This window comes from Aegilops tauschii, chromosome 5, assembly GCF_002575655.3.
Source record: "Aegilops tauschii subsp. strangulata cultivar AL8/78 chromosome 5, Aet v6.0, whole genome shotgun sequence".
Taxonomy (NCBI): domain Eukaryota; kingdom Viridiplantae; phylum Streptophyta; class Magnoliopsida; order Poales; family Poaceae; genus Aegilops; species Aegilops tauschii.
This window is the reverse complement of record NC_053039.3, coordinates 206313873-206319568: the sequence shown is the minus strand read 5'-3', so window position 1 is coordinate 206319568 and position 5696 is coordinate 206313873.

The window sequence follows — 5696 nt, the reverse complement described above, 5'->3', positions numbered from 1 at the left end:
CATTTTTTCTCTTTGTACTCCCTCCGTCTAGGTGTGTAAGTCCTCTTCCGAAAACCAAATAATCCCAAAACACTTTGGCACGGTACATTAACTCCCTCCTCATTTCTTGTTTCGTGGCATATCAACCAATAAGAGATGTGGGCCATGAATGATTTCCCAAAACACAAGCACTCCTCCTTTGTTCTAGAATCTTCCATATCATAATTGCCCAAACTTTTTTTTCTAAATGAATTGCCATTATTTGTTTTTACTTTATGCTTTACAATGCACAATCCCATGAATCTTTACCTTTTTATAAAACTAATTGATTTTGAATGAGTAACTATAAGAACTAAACGAACATCTACATCATGCATATATGACTCAAAGCTTTACATGCTATAGTGTGTATTTATTCATAATTTGGTTTCCAAATCTCATACGTTCAATGCATGTGTACCTTACTAGTTTTGAGTAGAGTAGCAAATTTCACGTGGCCACGGGTATATCAAAATGCAGGGCCCATGCATCATTGCCTTTCGTTCGAACCTACGTCCACAATTTTTTGTACGTATATCTCCACTGGTCCACGACCCAAAATGTTGCCTCGTTCCCGTAAAATCAAGTGGCCCACACATATTAAGGCGTCGACTCGAACTCAATCCCTCTCCCGTTTACTATGAAGTGGCCCCGCACGCCGTAGTACTCCTACAAACCCTACCGCCGCACGCATCATCGGTTTTCTTCAAGAGGACGAGGGAGAAGCGGATTTGTTGTGGAGTCACTTTAAAAAAATGGATTTGTAGTGGAGGCCCCTACCCTAGGGTGCCCTAGGTAGCTGCCGCACGCATCATTGGTTTTCTCTTTTCTTTATGCTCTTGCGCCCTAGAGTGAAATGATGGTTGCTTCGTCCGTCCAGCTTAATGCGGGAAAGGTGGGGCTTTGTGATTTGACCCCTCATCGCTCATTTACTACTACCGCGGTGCTACGACCGGGGTGCCTCCAAGTCCTACCGCTGCTCCGAACTGTAATTTGGTGCATCGCACGTGGAACAAGACGGTGGATGAGCCACATGTCGGCCAAAGGGGTCCTGTTAAGTGTGTCACCATTTCGTGTGCGGACTGACCCTGCTTGAGTTGCTACGCCAACATGACAGGAGAAACCTACTAGTTGGTTTGGCTCCTTGGTGAATCCCGACTATATTGATCTAAAAAGATACGTACTGTACTACCCTCTCCGTCTCGGTTTATAGGGCGCGCACATAGTTCTCGGTCATCCATTTGACTAACTAAATATGAGTTACTATGTCACAAAAAGTATATCATTCGATTCTTAAGCGGATGCAGTTTCTAAACATATACTGGTCATCACATATATAGCCAGTTAAGTTCTCAACCTAGAACGACGTGCATGCCCTGTAAACCGATACGGAGGAAGTAGTAAAAATGAGGTGATTTTACCGAGCGATGGGCGGGGGAGCATGGCCTGTCATGCGGTCCCACGTGTCATGATGTACCAAGGCGATGCACGTGTCCCTCTTGAGGCAGAACAATGGCAGAAGCAATACTACGTAGTTTTCTTGAAGGAGATGATGGCAAAGCGAAGTGTGAAATAATGGTTGCTTCGCCCGTCTGGGAAGGTGCGGCATTGTGATTTGACGTCTCATTGCTCATTACTACTACTGGGGCGGTACGACTGGGGTGCGTCCCCCTGCTGTTCTGCACTGTTATTTGGTGCATGACACGTCGACCCGATTGCTACATGTCCCACATGTCAGCGAGAGGAACTACAGAATTCATGAAAGCAAGCGTCAACGGAGGAGTACAAGACACGCTTGGTTTTTGCTGCTTCGCGCGATCCATCGATACAAACCCGGACTAAAAAAGGCGAGGGCGGGTCTTTTCCCGCGCGATAGGCAGGGGAGTTTGGCATAGTTTGTTCGAGGCAACGAGGCAAGAAGGGAAACAAGCAAATAAAGGTTGGGCGACTTAGTTTTGGGAAAATCTGATTTTACAGAGTACGTACCCACTATGGAGATAGTATACTACTTACTACTCCCTCCTTTCCGGTTTATAGGCCTCGTCTAAAAAAATCGTTTTTCCGTTTTACAAGTCTCAATTCTACTACTAGTAGTAGTACCATCACATGTTGGATTTCGAGGTGCGTTAAATCACCCGATGCAAGCATTGTCAAGAGAAAAATCACCAATGCATGTAGAAGTTCATGGAAATTTAGTGGTCATGCATGCATTCGTTCTAATTAATGCCTCGGTAAACATAACTTCTTGAGAAAAACGAGCGTACATTACTTGCGCAAACTACAAAATTAATTCCACCACTCACCATCTACCTTGGTTGGAGAGATTTTGAAACTGAGCCATAAACTGGAAATAAGGGAGTAGTAACATAGCCTAGGGTAGCTTGCTGCACCACGGACTCCAAGGAAATTGCTGTAGTAGTACTACTCCATATACTACTCCAAGGAAATTAAGCCATAAACTGGAAAGGAGGGAGTACTACTAAAAGACATATATTCCAAACAATATGATAATCTCTCTAACCAAGGTAGGGACGAGGAGTAAACGGAGGGAGTAGTAAAAATTTCTCCTCGTCATGCGAGCCACCGCGCGCGTGGGCGAGGGAGCGGGCGTAAGGCGTAGTACTACTACCTCCGTCCTGGTTTATGGGTCACCTTTGTAGTTCGTGCCAAATTTTGACCAAATATTTAGCTAACAAAATGTTAATGCATGTCAATAAAAATTATATCGTTGGATTTGTATTTCAACATAGTTTTCAATGATATAATTTTTGTTAACATGCATGAACATTTTGTTAGTCCAGTCTATAGTCAAAATTTGACACAATATACAATGCGGACCAATAAACCATGACGGAGGTAGTTTCTAGTAAGCAAGCTTCACCTTGTCCTGCGAGCCACCGCGGCCGTGCGCGGGGGAGACGACGTAGTAAGCAAGCTTCTCCTCGTTCTTCGAGTTGACGGGACACATCAAAAGTAATACGTACAGAGCATCTCGAGTGTATAGAACCTTGCCTCTAAGGTAGGCCCCACATGACGCGTCAAGTCGCAATTTGTTTGTTCACCCGTGGTAGACGATCCTCCATCAAGTGGAGAACCAGTACACATGTCAAATTACCACGTGGGCTGCCTTTTCGTATAGAAATGAGCTCCACCGTGTACCCGCGCGAGTGTGGTTGGGAAAGAGACGGGAGTACGTGCGCCGTGCGTGCACCTCTTCTCTTCGTGCACGCCCCCCACCTATGTGGGTGTGTGTGAGAGAGATACAAACCTAGACATAATGCGCCGTCCATCCCCATTCCTCCGCCCAGTCCGACCACCAGTCACCACCAGTCACCACCACGCCCCACTTCTCCTCACCTTATCTCTCATCTTTCTCGAGATATCATTTTTTCGATGAAATTCTCGAGATACCGTTTTTCCGATAAAATTCTCGAGATATCATTAGTTTTTACACATGGGATTACTCCTGCATGGGTCAATCACAACAGGTGTTTTGTGAAAAATGCATCTTGATGTTCCGTGCAATGCACGGGCATCTTTCTAGTCCATGAAAACAACACATGGCAAAATTTCACAGTGAACGAGGGATTTGAATCTGCTGGGAGGGGCTGTTTGGATTTTGCCCGGGGTAGCCAAAATATTGGCGACCCTTTTGTCCACTGGTGCCTTTGCCACCGATGAACGAGGAATGGCTCGGGTGCTCATGCATCCTCCAGCGTGCACGTTGGAGACGAGCTGACACGAGCTGTGCTTTTTTTGTCCCACCATGCCGCCCGAGCCGGCCGCAGACCAACCGGAGACCCGCATATTACGCCATCCAACCGTAGCCGCACACATTCTGATAGCAACTCAACCAACCGGACAAAATTCATGCATACACGACGATATTTCACATAAACAATGACGGAATTCATATAAAATACTGGATTTTCATACAAACATGACAGATTTCATTACATTCAAATCAACTAAGCGGTGCTAGTTCTGGACAGCACAGGCATATAACACCTGGCCTAAATGGTCGCCCGCCGATCCATTTGTGTTCCTCATGTCCGGCAGCACGATCACCGGACTGCCGGGAGCCCCGGAGGTATATGCTTCAGCGCAAAGGACGGTTCGCTTCCCCGCTGTCCAACTGATATGGTTGGCTGATGCCCAAGATGATGGCGGAAGGGGGCTTCTCCGCTTCCGTGGAGCCCATACGGGGTCGACGAAGGTCCTCGCAACAAAAGGATCCGGCAAGACACCTGCTGTGTACGCCGGCGTTGCCTCCGCGGTGGCCTTCATGGGACCCAAGCGGTAGCGACCTCCCGTGTTCTACTTCTCCTCGATGATTGCGGCGGACATGGAGGCGCTGTCCACCGACTCGTCGCTCTTCGCGCAACCGACTTCTGTCTCTGCTTGCATGGCGCGGCCGCCGGCATGGGAGTCTCGACCACAGAAATGGGAGACGCGGTCGTAGACACGAGAGGCGCGGTACGAGGCGGCAGCATGGACGGCAGCCATGACGCCCGTGCGCCGCTCCTCGTCGAGCTGGCCTGGAGCGGTGAGTTGCTGAACCGCGCGCCAGCATGGGGCGGCAACTGGCTCCGTCGGGCGAGGGGAGGGAGGTGGATCAACGAGATGCATAGCTCATATCCGGCGGGCTCGGCGGGCCACCCAACCAGCTTGGATGTGGGATAACTACTCTTCGTAAGCCATTGTAAGAGTAGACAAAATGGTGAAGGAGGAGATAGGGGAGCGGCGGAGGGGTGCGATTCTTGGCCGGCGTTTGGCCTCGTTTAAATAGGAGATTAAATAGACGACGGACTGGAGGAGCTCGGCCAGTGTTGCGTTTAATGCCGGCCTGGTCATGAACGGACATGTGTCCAGAGTGGGTTTCTCGGCTTCCACACGGGTTTCATGGGGGAGTTTGAATGCGGCAAGGAGGCGTGTTCAACCGGGCGTGCATCAAGTGGCGCCCTCGACTCTAACGCACGACACCGCGCCGTTCTTCCACTGACATGTGGGCTCTTTGGGTACATGGCATGCATGTCAGTGACCCAACACAGGCAGCACACGACAGAGGAACTTTTGGTGGGCCAGGGCGGTCAGAAGCGGGCATTTCATAAACACGTGATTGTTCATTGAGTGTGACGTCATCTATTTCATCTAGATAAGCCTACTATATAATGTAAGAGAATTTTAAAATTTTCATATATACGTTGATAGCCCGTTCGATACGTTGTGATTCACAAAGACTGCTGCAAACATCAATGTTCTGCTTATCACACATAAGATTGATTAAACCTTGCAAAAAAACATAAGATTGATTAATACCCGTAACAATCCATGTCCTTAACAAAGTGTGCATGCACGTATAGGTTGAGCGTCTGTCTTGCGTCGTGTGCGATGTGCATGCAGGCGTGCGAGTGTTGCGTGCGTGCATGTGTACATTTCAGTGTTGGATGCATGCGTGCGTATGTGCATGTGTTTGTGCGTGCATGTGTACGTGTCAGTGTTGCACGCCTGCATGCGTGCGTGTGTTCGTTATGTGCACGTCTCAGTGTTGCACGCCTGCATGCATGTGTGTGTTCGTGCGAGTGTTGCGTGCGTGCATGTGTACGTGCGAGGTGAGGCTACATGTCAGTCGACTGGCTTTTTCATCTCTGGTCAGTAGATTTTCCAGCCATTGGATA